General features: G+C 34.2%; 1 long non-coding RNA gene across 1 annotated transcript; it reads left to right on the forward strand.

The window, feature by feature from the left end:
* Positions 1-10,487: 10,487 nt before the first annotated feature.
* LOC135142294 (uncharacterized) lies at positions 10,488-10,856 on the forward strand. The gene is made up of 3 exons (XR_010282491.1): positions 10,488-10,552; positions 10,610-10,724; positions 10,779-10,856. It is a non-coding gene; the product is annotated as an uncharacterized LOC135142294 (long non-coding RNA).
* Positions 10,857-13,169: the final 2,313 nt, after the last annotated feature.

The raw sequence follows: 13,169 nt of genomic DNA on the forward strand, positions 1-13,169 counted from the left end.
CTGACTTTTTCAGAAGAGTAGATATACTATAAGTGCGAACAAGGCGTGAACGGTTTTTTGTGCAAATGGATGGTTATTTTTAAAACTTTGAAAATAGCAGAGTCCATCAAGGAAGAAAAAAAACAACTTAATGTCAGTGTAACGTGAATTTTCGTCCATAAAGTCTCATTTATATATTAAAGCTCGTGAGTGCTAGACTAACATCATTGGAAGGCAATTTATTATATTTTCAGGTATTTTTTTCGCTGGAACTGACTTCAATAAAGTTTCAGCAGTGCTTGAAAAAAAATTATCAGCTTGAAACCACTTTTTTCTAATTATGTTTAAATTATTCCAGATTTCATAATTTGTGTGGAATTCCATTTTAAAATTAGTTGGTATTCGCCTGTACCTTCTTCTCTTTCCTTCTTTTTTGTAATAAATTAAATTAATGAATTGACTTACGGAAACGTATAGGTTCAAAATTAAATCATTTGTAACGTACCGACCACCTTTTTAGCTTTTTTACCGAGAAATATTATAAACTATTATATCGTTAATGACGCCGATAAAATTTTTAAATGATACTTACTTCATTATGTAAATTACAATCATTAACGAAACATAAATGAACAGCTTCGATACATTTTTATAAATGAAACTACATACCACTTTTTTAAAGTGACCAAGGCGATAAAATTTTTATCGGGCACGTTTATGTCACAGGTAATATCAGTATCATTTGAAAGGTAAATCATGCAAATACCGTCACGATCAGGTAATAACGGGTTGTGGTAACGAGCGAAAATTTATTTTTAGGAACATTTATCAATAAATATATCGTAAAAACCGTGTAAAATAACCTAAACGACATAAAAACACTGTTTTTATCATTTGCATTCAATTTGATATTAAAATCACCTATTATATGCTACAATAATATCTTTTTAACTGCATTCTTGCGTAGTTTGTTGAAGTTGTTAATGGAAACATCAAAATTATCTGTAGGAACCAGTCAGATATAAAATACCTGAAAGCTGTACAAAAAAATTAACAACAACAACTGCGTGATATAGTTCTTCGCAGAGTTATGATGCGGATATCCCAAATTGTAGACTCATGAATAAATATTCTCACATCCTATGAGACCGTTCACTTCTGCAGTACCTTGCACCAGAATCGTAATTATCTAAATGAATTGCCTCATTTAAATACAAGATTTCAGTGGATCTTGCATCGTGCCAAAAAGATAAATGTTAATAGAGTTTAAAATCAGTAAACTGTATGTTTAAATGAAAAGCATCAGCAGGTCTTTCATGACCATATTTTAACTCAGCTCTCTGAAACTGTGGTGTCGCCGGTAATGAGAGTTCTATGATAATTAGAACAGGCAAAACCTGAAAGAACTTTTTAATTTTTACTTCCCGAGCGTAAGCAAAGGAAGTATTGTAATCGAGTCCGTCGGCCGACTCTCTACTTTTACGTTTTCTCGATCTTTCATGACCCCTAGAAGACGAAGAAATAGGTCTCCCATTTCCGTCTGTCTGTCCGTCTGTCCGTCTGTCCGTCTGTCCGTCCGTCTGTCCGTCTGTTGTCCCGGATTTTATTAGACAGATAATCTCCGAAAGTACTCGACCGATTGTTGTGAAATTTTGTACTTATATTAAGAATATCATGTAGATGGTAAAACGCCAACCAAAATTTGTCTAATCATCCCCACCACTAATGCGATGACGTCACTTCAAAAATTGTACATAGTAAATGGGTTTTCAATTGTATAAAATAACATAGTCTTACACATGTAGTTTACAACTCTGAATCGACTTTTCACCCGAAACGTCCAGATTTTTGGAAAAAAAATCAAAATTATAAAACAACATTTTGAAATTTAATTTTTAATCTGCTAACCAGAATGCTTTGAAATGTTGCAGATGTTTTAAGGCTATAAAGAGCATCATAAATCTTTAGTCAAAAAATATTTGCTTATCCCCTCCAAAAACTTGATGACGTCAGCTCAAAAGTTTGTGGAATAAATCATATCTAAAATGTACAAAATATGATGAGTCTGTACTTGTGATCTATCACTCCATTCATATTTTTTGGATTTGCATATACAGGGTGACTCAAAAAAATTAATGAATGCGTAAATATATTTTATTGATTTAATCAGGAACTACAAAACCGAATGCTCTGAAATCTTGCAGATGTTTTAAGGTCATAAAGAGCATAATAAATGTTTAGTCAAAATATATTTGCTTATCCCCTCCAAAAAGTTGATGACGTCAGCTCGAAAGTTTGCCGAATAAATCATATCTAAAATGTACAAAATATGATCAGTCTGTACTTGTGATCTATCACTCCATTCATATTTTTTAGATTTGCATATACAGCGTGATTCAAGAAAATAAATGAAAGCGTAAATTTATTTTACTGATTTACTCAGGAACTACAAAACCGAATGCTTCGAAATCTTGAAGATATTTTAAAATTATCATAAGCATGGTAAATTTTTGATCAAAACGTATTTGGTCGTCCCCCCTAAAAAATTTATGATGTCACCACAAAATTTTGCTGAAAAAATCCTATCTAAAATGTACAAAATATGGTGAGTCTCTTCTTGTGATTTATCATTCCATTCAAATTTTTTCGATTTGCATATACAGGGTGACTCAAAAAAATTAATGAATACGTAAATTTATTTTATTGATTTAATCAGGAACTACAAAACCGAATGCTTTGAAATCTTGCAGATGTTTTAAGGTTATAAAGAGCATAATAAATTTTTAGTCAAAATATATTTGGTTATCTTCTACAAAAAACTGATGACGTCAGCTCAAAAGTTTGCCGAATAAATCGTATCTAAAATGTACAAAATATGATGAGTCTGTACTTGTGATTTATCATTCCATTCATATTTTTGGATTTGCATATGCAGGGTGACTCAAAAAAATTAATGAAGGCGTGAATTTATTTTATCGATTTAATCAGGAATTACAAAACCGAATGCTTTGAAATCTTGGGAATATTTTAAAGTTATTATAAGCATGGTAAACTTTTGTTCAAAATGTATTTGTTCATCCCTCCTAAAAAAATTGATGACGTCACCCTTAAATTTTGCTGAATAAATCCTATCTAAAATGCAAAAAATATGATGAGTTTGTACTTGTGATTTATCATTCCATTCATATTTTTTAGATTTTCTTAAGAGGTGGTTCAAAAAAATTAATGAAGTCAATTTATTTTATTGATTAAATTAAAGGCAACACTTATTATTAGCATTACACCCCAACCAACCCAATTTGGTAGACACAAAATTTGTTAAAGGAAAAACTCGGTTGAAACATAAGGGTAGCACTCTTATTTACATCGACTTTAACATTACAGACCTGCATTTGTTTTATGCGGTCACTTGGTTCCGCGAATGCGAAATAGACATGTTTATAATCAACCAATTGTGAATTTCACCGTCAAGAATTAAAATAAAACCCAATGTTTTATATAATAAGCGGAAGTCGAAGCAATAAAACCGATGGTCGTTTTGTTTACAGTTTCTCTGTTTGACTCTCACGTATGCTGTTACGCCTGTCATCTTAAATTAAGAATGTTTATACATACACGATTTTCAGTTGCCTCTGATACGTAGGTATACGTGAGTAAATTGTTTCGTTATTTTATTGATTATTACAAATCAATATTCAAAACGACCCAATTCATTTTCCCGAAAATTTGAGAATATAATAATTTTATTCTTAGTATTACACTACATCTATCCCAACTGATATACGTGTCCTTGCAAAAATGTTGATGACGTCATCGCAATTTTTTTTTAAATTCCCACTACAAAAATGTAATGAGAAAAAAAACACAATAGGCATGCAGTCGTCAAGTTTCCGACAGCGAGGGAAGTACTGTCTAAACTCTTTAGACCAATTTTTTGGAACTGTGAGGGTGTTTTGCTTATTGAATACTTATATGGCAAAAGGGAGCACGATTAATGGTGAGGTTTATGGAGGCACGATTGAACGCTTGAAGAAGACCCTTAAAGCAAAACGACCGAACTCATGGCGAACAAAAACTGCGCTGTTGCGCGACAATTGCTGGGTTCATAAGACTCGCCATGTTCATTCAAGCCATTATCGCAAACCGTGGCTTCACAGGATTACCGCATCCACCCTGCAGCCTAGATTTAGCACCATGCAACTTCTTTTTCTTCAAACATCTAAAAAAATACCTCTGGGGCCGCAAATTTGCCTCAGATGATGACCTGAAAAGCGCCGTAGCGTCGTTTTTTGAAGCGCAAACAAATGGTTTTTTAGAAGGAATGAAACAACTGGAGAAACGCTGGATTAAATGTATTAGTGTATATGCTAGTGAAGTAGAGAAATACATTTTTTTGAAGCTTTGTACGGTTTCCTTCACAGTTAGGCAGAAAATTAAAAAAAACGCCCTCGTATTTTTTAAAACTGTATACAAAAAAAAAACAATGCACAAATTATACATCTTCAAAATACTGAGTTTAAATTAAATTTAATTATCGAGTCTGCTGAACCAGCCATAAAATGATTTACATTGAAGTCGCCGCTTAAGATTACATTAGAACGAGTATTAGAGTTAATATTCTCAAAGCATTCCACAAATAAATAAACCGTGTATATATAAATGTTTTGAGAATTAATATAAATTTTACAACCAACTGTATCTATGATGGGCACAGCGTTAAAGTTAGACGTATCCAGTTGAGTCACATCAAACGCATTCTTGACAGTAAAGTGCTCCACCACCACAAACGTAACCGGTAAGACCAAATTTTCAGCCCGAACGATGCACTGAAAACTTACACAGAATAAATTCAGAATTATCAACACAAGAATCTAATGAAGTCTCTGTCATGCAAAAAACGTGGTAATAATTACCTTCATACCCATATACAACTCATTAACCTTGGACTTAATGCCGCGAACGTATTGATAATATGTATAAACATAAAATATTAGGGCTGTTGGATCCTAAATGTTTAAATCCGACGTTGCTTTTTGAATAATCTGCGGGATATTTTTTATATCTTTAATCGTCCAATTTTCACCATTAGCGTCATCAGCAAATAATAAGCAGTCAGCTAAGATAACTTCCGTGATAATAGGAATACGACTGGTCCCAAGTTTGACCCCTCTGAGGCACTCCAGATGCAGGCAGGATATATTTCAATTTGTAACAGCGATATTGTACTCTACTTACCAAATATGACTCAAAAAGTTTTATCAAAGAATCAGAAAATTCGTATTATTGTAGTTCCTGAAGTAGGATGTAGTGATTGATTTCATAAAATGCTTTCCAAAAATCAAGATATTCAGTTTTAACTTGTTATTTCTTGCCAACTGCTTCACAAGTAAATTAACTAAAACACAATATTAAGTAATAATTTATTTCTTAATAACTCAAATTTACACGACTGATTACACAGCGATTATGTACAAAATAATTCCGGCGCAACATTCAGTGAATTTTCTCGACACTCGTTGGACTCGACTTGTTAACTGAATTCAGCTCTCGTTGTTTGGACTACACTAACTGCTCTCGACGGTGATTCCCATTTAAACAGCCACGCGGTCCTTCTCGAAGGTCTCCGTCACCGCTTCTAGGCTTATTCTCGAACACCCGTCGCGACATCCGCTTCCAGGCTCCTCTCCGGCCGCCGTCACGGACAATGAGTTATCGTCGCCGTATGTACTTAAAACCCATACGCGTCGTACGGGGGGGGGGACGTATGGGTTTATTTCGTAACAGTATTTATACAGATTGTTTTCAAGTGCTTTCTCAAAGTTGTTCATGAGAGAGATTGGGCTGTAATTGGTTATATCTGCTCTCTCCCTTTCTTTGAATATCAGACAAATTGTTGCTGATTTCCATTTTACTAGGAAGATAACTGTTATGGTTAAATTATACAAATACACCAAAGGCTGAATAAATACGCTAGTACAATCTTTTAGCAAAAAGCTCGGTAAACCATCCAGACCTATAGTACAAAAATTTTTAAATTTTTTAAAGATAAGCAAACATATTTTTCGGAAATATGTACAACTTGCACAACATTCATTATTACCGACTTAAATGCATTCACAATAAGATCTGGTCCCTCAAGGATGTGCTCATTATTATATTTCATTGTACCAGGAATTCTTGTGGTACTTTTTACTTCCCGAGCGTAAGCAAAGGAAGTATTGTAATCGAGTCCATCGGCCGACTCTCTACTTTTACGTTTTCTCGGCCTTTCATGACCCCTAGAAGACGAAGAAATAGGTCTGCCCTTTCCGTCTGTCTGTCCGTCTGTTCGTCTGTCCGTCTGTCCGTCTGTCCGTCTGTCCGTCTGTCCGTCTGTCCGTCTGTTCGTCTGTCCGTCTGTCCGTCTGTCCGTCTGTCCGTCTGTCCGTCTGTCCGTCTGTCCGTCTGTCTGCCGTCCCGGATTTTTATTAGACAGATAATCTCCGAAAGTACTGGACCGATTGTTATGAAATTTTGTACTTATATTAGGAATATCATGTAGATGGTAAAACGCTAACCAAAATTTGTCTAATCATCCCCACTACTAATGCGATGACGTCACTTCAAAATTGTACATAGTAAATGGGTTTTAAATTATATAAAATAACATAGTCCTACACATGTAGTTTACAGCTCCGAATTGAGTTTTCACCCAAAACGTCCAGATTTTTGGAAAAAAAAATCAAAATTATAAAACAACATTTTGAAATTTAATTTTGAATCTGATAACCCGAATGCTTTGAAATGTTGCAGATGTTTTAAGGCTATAAAGAGCATTATAAATTTTTAGCCAAAATATATTTGGTTATCCCCTCCAAAAACTTGATGACGTCAGCTCAAAAGTTTGCCGAATAAATCATTTCTAAAATGTACAAAATATGATGAATCTGTACTTGTAATCTATCACTCCATTCATATTTTTTGAATTTGCATATACAGGGTGATTCAAAAAAATTAATGAATGCGTAAATTTATTTTACTGATTTATTCAGGAACTACAAAACCGAATGCTTTGAAATCTTGCAGATGTTTTAAGGTTATAAAGAGGATAATAAATTTTTAGTCAAAATATATTTGGTTATCCCCTCCAAAAAATTGATGACGTCAGCTCGAAAGTTTGCCGAATAAATCCTATCTAAACTGTGCAAAATATGATGAGTCTCTTCCTGTGATTTATCATTCCATTCAAATTTTTTCGATTTGCATATACAGAGTGACTCAAAAAATTAATGAATGCGTGAATTTATTTTATTGGGTTAATCAGGAACTACAAAACCGAATGCTTTGAAATCTTGCAGATGTTTTAAGGTTATAAAGAGCATAATAAATGTTAGCCAAAATATATTTGCTTATCCCCTCCAAAAACTTGATGACAGCTCAAAAGTTTGCCGAATAAATCATATCTAAAATGTACAAAATATGATGAGTCTGTACTTGTGATCTATCACTCCATTCATATTTCTTGGATATGCATATACAGGGTGACTCAAAAAAATAAATGAATGCGTACATTTATTTCATTGATTTACTCAAGAACTACAAAACCGAATTCTTTGAAATCCACTGCGAAAAAAAAACATAATAGGCCTGCAGTCGTCACGTTTCCGACAGCGAGGGAAGTACTGTCTAAACTCTTTAGACCAATTTTTTTAGTTTGATTAAATTTCCAAAATTTGGATTTCTTTACTTCCTTAGTTTACGCTCAGGAAGTAAAAAAATAAGTTTAAAATCACTGCATCAGATTTCGTCAACATAATCTAAAGGAGTAGTGTAATCGAGTTCAATGGGCAACTGGCTATTTTTATGTTTTCTCGTCGTTTCATGACCCCTAGAGTACGAAAAAATAGGTCCCCCGTGACCGTCCGTCTGTTTTTTTTGTCTATCTGTCTCTGTCGTTTCTCCGAATTTTTACTAGATAATTTCCAAAACTATGGGACCGATTGCTTTCAAATTTTATGTGTATATTAAAAATATCGTGTAGATGGTAAACACTAAACAAAACAATTTTTTTGAAGAAGTTAGATTGTACTTTATAGGCGACGGAAGTTCTGTCGAAATAACATTGGACCAATTTTTAGTAACATACATGGTATTTTCCAACTTCTGTTGATAACTTATGCCGTTTTGATAATAAACATCCTTAGTGGTTCCACTAAGTTAGCCTTGCGAGTTAATAGCTCGTTCAAGACGATATGACTATTAGTTTCATTTGGAAGATTATTTTCCTCTGCCGTTTGAGCCAATTATATGTCTGAATCATGGACTCTTTAAGAAATTGAGAACAGCATTTTCAACTAAAAATAATTATAGCCTTGAAAGCCGATGCTTTATCGATGTTGACGTGTAGTTTATTACTCTTATTTTTTAGTTAACAATAATTTATCATAAAAAGAACGGCTTGATGAATCTATATTATTTAAACCTGTGTTCGCAATGCTAGTTTGCATTTCTGATTAGCAACATTTCCGATATATCTTTTTATCGTAGGCATTTATCTTGTTGTAACAGCAATTGCACATCCTAATGAAACTGACTAATTATAACTAAACAAGATTTTTGCAATTTACGTTTCCGATTTTTTACGCAAAATGATGTATTTCTCTCACATATAAATAACCACAGTGTCAAGCAGATCCAAGCTGATTTTCTGAAAGAGCATCCAGCATGAAGTTCTTGGTAGTGTTTCTTGTTGTCTTTGTTGTAGTAAGTATACTCTTTAAAAATAAATAAGATATTTCATCTAATCGGATTTGTCAATTTATTGTAAAGTTGCTACGAAAAATCTTGGAAAATGTGTCTAGAATCATTCTAATTCACGTTTCCTTAAGTTTGAATTATGTGCAATTCTTGTCTCTTCTTTTATGATTTTTTTTAAACATGCACCTTTTAGGTTACTTTAGAAGCAACGGCCCAAATGCCTGGTGGAGGAATGGGAGGCGGCGTTTCAGGGGGATTTAAAGCCGAGGTCGGTGCTGGTGCTGGTGCTGGTGGTGGAGCAAATCCTGCACCGTTAGTCCACCATAACGTTAAACGCAGCCCTGAAAGTGACGATCAAACCCAAGAAGGATCCGAAAAAGCCGAGAGTCAAACTTCCTAATAATAATTTTGATACCTGATTAACCCCAATTGCGCAATGTAGGAATAAATGATTTTCATGCATTTTTGTATCTTATTTCGTCGTTTCAACTTACATGATACTTACCATGAAATAATTAGTGGAACCCTAAATTAATATCAACAGAATTTGCCGAATTTTCGTTTCGCAACCCTCCATTATTTCCTCATTAAGAATCGGACATATAATTTGCAATTTTTGTGGGCGAAATGTGCGCATTGATCTTTCGAAATTTGTGAGAGAATGATCGGTGCGTGAAACAATGAAATCTATTCACTTATTCCTGTTAATATTTATTCTTATTTTGGTAATTAATGGTAAGTCAAGTTTAGCTGTGTGAATGAATTAATCAAATTTTAGTCTTCGGGTTTCTGCGCTCGACGTCGGGTGAGTAGAAGGGGAGGGGGTAAATTACCACGCCCTCAGAAAAATAATGAAGACAGTAAAACCAGTGACGTCCCTAAAGAAAATAAAACCACTTCTGGCACCAACGTTGTGGAATCTTTGACAAACAATAGCGAGATTGGAAGCCGGAATGGACGTAATCTAGAAGGGGTAGATTTTTTGAAAGGGTCACTATTTTCCCCTATTTTTGGTTCGATGTTTGACAATGAGTCAGACGAAAGTTGCAGTGATGAATCTTGTGATGATGATGACGACGACGATGGCAAGCTTTTAAAAAATTCGAACAAATAAACGCCTTCCTACAAATAACTTTGTTTTTTTTTTTTAAGTAGACAGTCAAAATGGCGTTCGAACTAGGAAATATTTTTTGTAACTGTTGTAATTAAATGTATTCGAGTACAAATCATGCACTTTTTATATTACTGCAACTCCTGCATGCATGTTGACATTTCCGACAAGTTGTTTTTTTAAACAATTTTAAAATTTATAAAGCGTAGCCACACTGACAGGATTCACAAATTATAATGAACGTCATAATAACAGTTCTCGTTGCCTCTGTAATAATAGTAATACGTTCAAAAATTTTTGAGCATTGATTAAATTCTCGTAATTGCAGGCTGCCCAAGTGCCTGATTATGGTGAGTCTTCACGGTGGATGCGTTACGGACAAGACGGCGGTGGGGATGGAGGTTTAGGTTTTGGTGGAAAAGTGGGCATGGACATGGGTTTCCAAATTGGAGCTGGTTTCGGTGGAGGGGGAGATCCCAAAGATCACGATTCCAAATAATAAATTTATTATTTGTAATTACTGCTGTAATAGGAAATAAAAAAAATAAATAAGACCACTTCCGCAAATTCCGTAATGTGTTGTTAGTTCACGAACAATTTGTTATTGTTAAATACTTGTATATAATTCGGGGAAGTGAGTGATGATGTGTAGATTTGAAGCGTCACCTGTTAAAGATGAGGTTCCGGGGTTTAGTGTTTGTATTAGTGGCTGCATTTTTAATTCTAGTAAGTAGTATTTAGTTTATGGCTTTAGTGTATGTAAGTATCCATTTTTATTTGTAGAGTTGTCAGACGGCACCTCTGAGTCAGGATAAACATCCTGGTTTTATCTCCCGATTACAATCTTTGGCTCAGAAGAAGGCTAATTGCTTTGGAATTACCATACAAGTGGTAGTCTGTAAGTGTTACTTATTTATTATTAAATAAAATAATGACAATAATTTTTACACAGCTACAGCCGCTACAACGACCGCTGCAGCTTAATAATTTTATCTGCCAGACGCAGAACGGCACAAATAGTAAATGAGCCAATAAATCTGTTTTTAAAAATGTTTTTCTTTATTGTTATCACGTACTTTTACCGCATGGTATGTAATAGAGTTTAATTATGGTTTTTGATTTGAAGGTATTTATTAGTAATCACGGCGTGACTTATTGAAGATAATTAAAATAACTGAGTCACAAGAATAAAGTTATGCACTTTATTTCCTGTGCAAAGAAAATTCATTCATGATTACTTGGCGAAACTAATGGAGGTGGTTTGACATCAAGTAACGTCATGCATAAACGAAAATTTAGTTTGCTAAACTAAAGTGTTAGTAGCTTCTATCAAAAAGAAAATATTTTTCATTAAATAGAGAATACTTTTCTTAGAATGACCTAGCTTAAATACTTTGTAGAAACAAGGCCTGAAACTAAATTTTTGCTAATCCGAGTGAAAGTAAGGATTTTCTCTTTCATTTTGCCTTCCAAACGCGTGACTAAAATTCTATAAGAGTTTTAAATTGATTTAAAAACCGCTCCCTTCTTAAGTGTGCATGTTACATTACTGACTCACAATCCGTTGTCAGATTCTCACGACTCACCAATCTCACCATGTTGAACTTAAAATGATCCGTCTCTAACAACCCTTGTCTTTCAAAATTCGGTAATAGGAATCTAACGCTCAAGTGTTTATTTATGTTTATACACAAGAATGTCACGTAGAAATTAGTTTGATTTGAATCAGTTTGTCTTCTCAAAACACAGGACTAATAAAATTATTAATTAAACCACAATCAACAAAATGTATTGAATATTATAATTCTTACTTTGTCATCATTACACAGGCGTGCGTATTTTTCACATTTTCGAGAAAATGGGGTGACGCGTTCTTAATTTGAGCAATAAAAAATTTGTGACGACGTCATCAACCTGGATAATACTAGTCACAGTACAAAAGAAAAGTAGGCTATAGCGTATTACCAGTGCAAGAAAAAACAAGGACACGTATATCAGCTTGGATTGGTGCAATGTAATACTTAAAATAACAGTATTGTATTTCCAAAATTTTCTGAGAAAATAGAGTGAGCCGTTCCTGATTTAATCAATAAAATAAATTGACTCATTCATTAATTTTTTTGACCCACCTGTTTAAGCAAAAGTAAAAAATATGAATACAATGACAAATCACAAGTAAAAACTCATCATAATTTGCACGCTTTGGGAAGAATTTATTCGGCAAAATTTTGAGATAACGTCATTAATTTTTTTGGGGGATAAACAGATAGATATGTTTTGATTAATAAATAGTTTACCAGGTTTACAATAACTTTAACACGTCTGCATGATTTCAAAGTATTGAAATATTCAATAAAATAATTTGACTGATTCATTAAATATTTTGAGTCACCCTGTATAAGCAAATCCAGAAAGTATTAATGGAATGATAAATTACCGGTACGGATTCATTATATTTCGTACAATTTAGATAGGATTTATACGGCAAAATTTTGAGCCAACGTCATCAATTTTTTGGAGAGGATAGACAAATGTATCATGCTTATCATAACTTTAAAACATCTGCAAGATTTCAAAGCATTCGGTTTTGCAGATTCAAAATTAAATTGAAAAATGTCGTTTTATAATTTTGATTTTTCTCCAAAAATCTGGACGTTCCTGGAAAAAACTCAATACGGAATCATAAACTACATGTGTAGGACTATGTTATTTCATACAATTTAAAATCCATTTACTATGTGAAATTTTGAAGTGACGTCATCACCTTATTGGTGGGAATGGGTAGACAAAGTTTGGTCATGCTATTCGTAATATAAATACAAAATTTGACAACAATCGGCCCAGTACATTCGGAGAATATCTGTCTAATAAAAATCCGGAACGACAGACAGACGGAAACGGGAGGCCTATCTCTTCGTACTCTAGGTGTCATGAAAGGTCGAGAAAACGTAAAAGTAGAGAGCCGGCCGACGGACTCGATTACAACACTTTTTTTGCTTACGCTCAGGAAGTAAAAAGGTTTGTATTCGAGATTTAGTTACTTAAACGGTTAAAGCTGTTGTTTGTCATATTTTTGTGTAAATACATATTGTTACGAAATAAACCCATACGCTGCTCCGGTGCGACGCCTATTTCTAGTATATATGCGGGCTTGATGAGTGACTCATCTTTGGTGACGGCGGCCGGACGGCGTTCGCTAAAGAAAAGCCTGAAAGCGGAAGTCGCATTGGGTGCTGGAGAACAAGCCTAGAAGCGGTGACGGCGACCTTTCGAAAAGGACCGCGTGCTGTTTAAATGGGAACCACCGTCGGGAACAGTCAGTGCAGTAGAGTGAGAGAAGTAG

The sequence above is a fragment of the Zophobas morio genome, unplaced genomic scaffold, assembly GCF_036711695.1.
Source record: "Zophobas morio isolate AGI-343-1 ecotype UQ-CSIRO unplaced genomic scaffold, CSIRO_AGI_Zmor_V1 ptg000046l, whole genome shotgun sequence".
Taxonomy (NCBI): Eukaryota; Metazoa; Arthropoda; class Insecta; order Coleoptera; family Tenebrionidae; genus Zophobas; species Zophobas morio.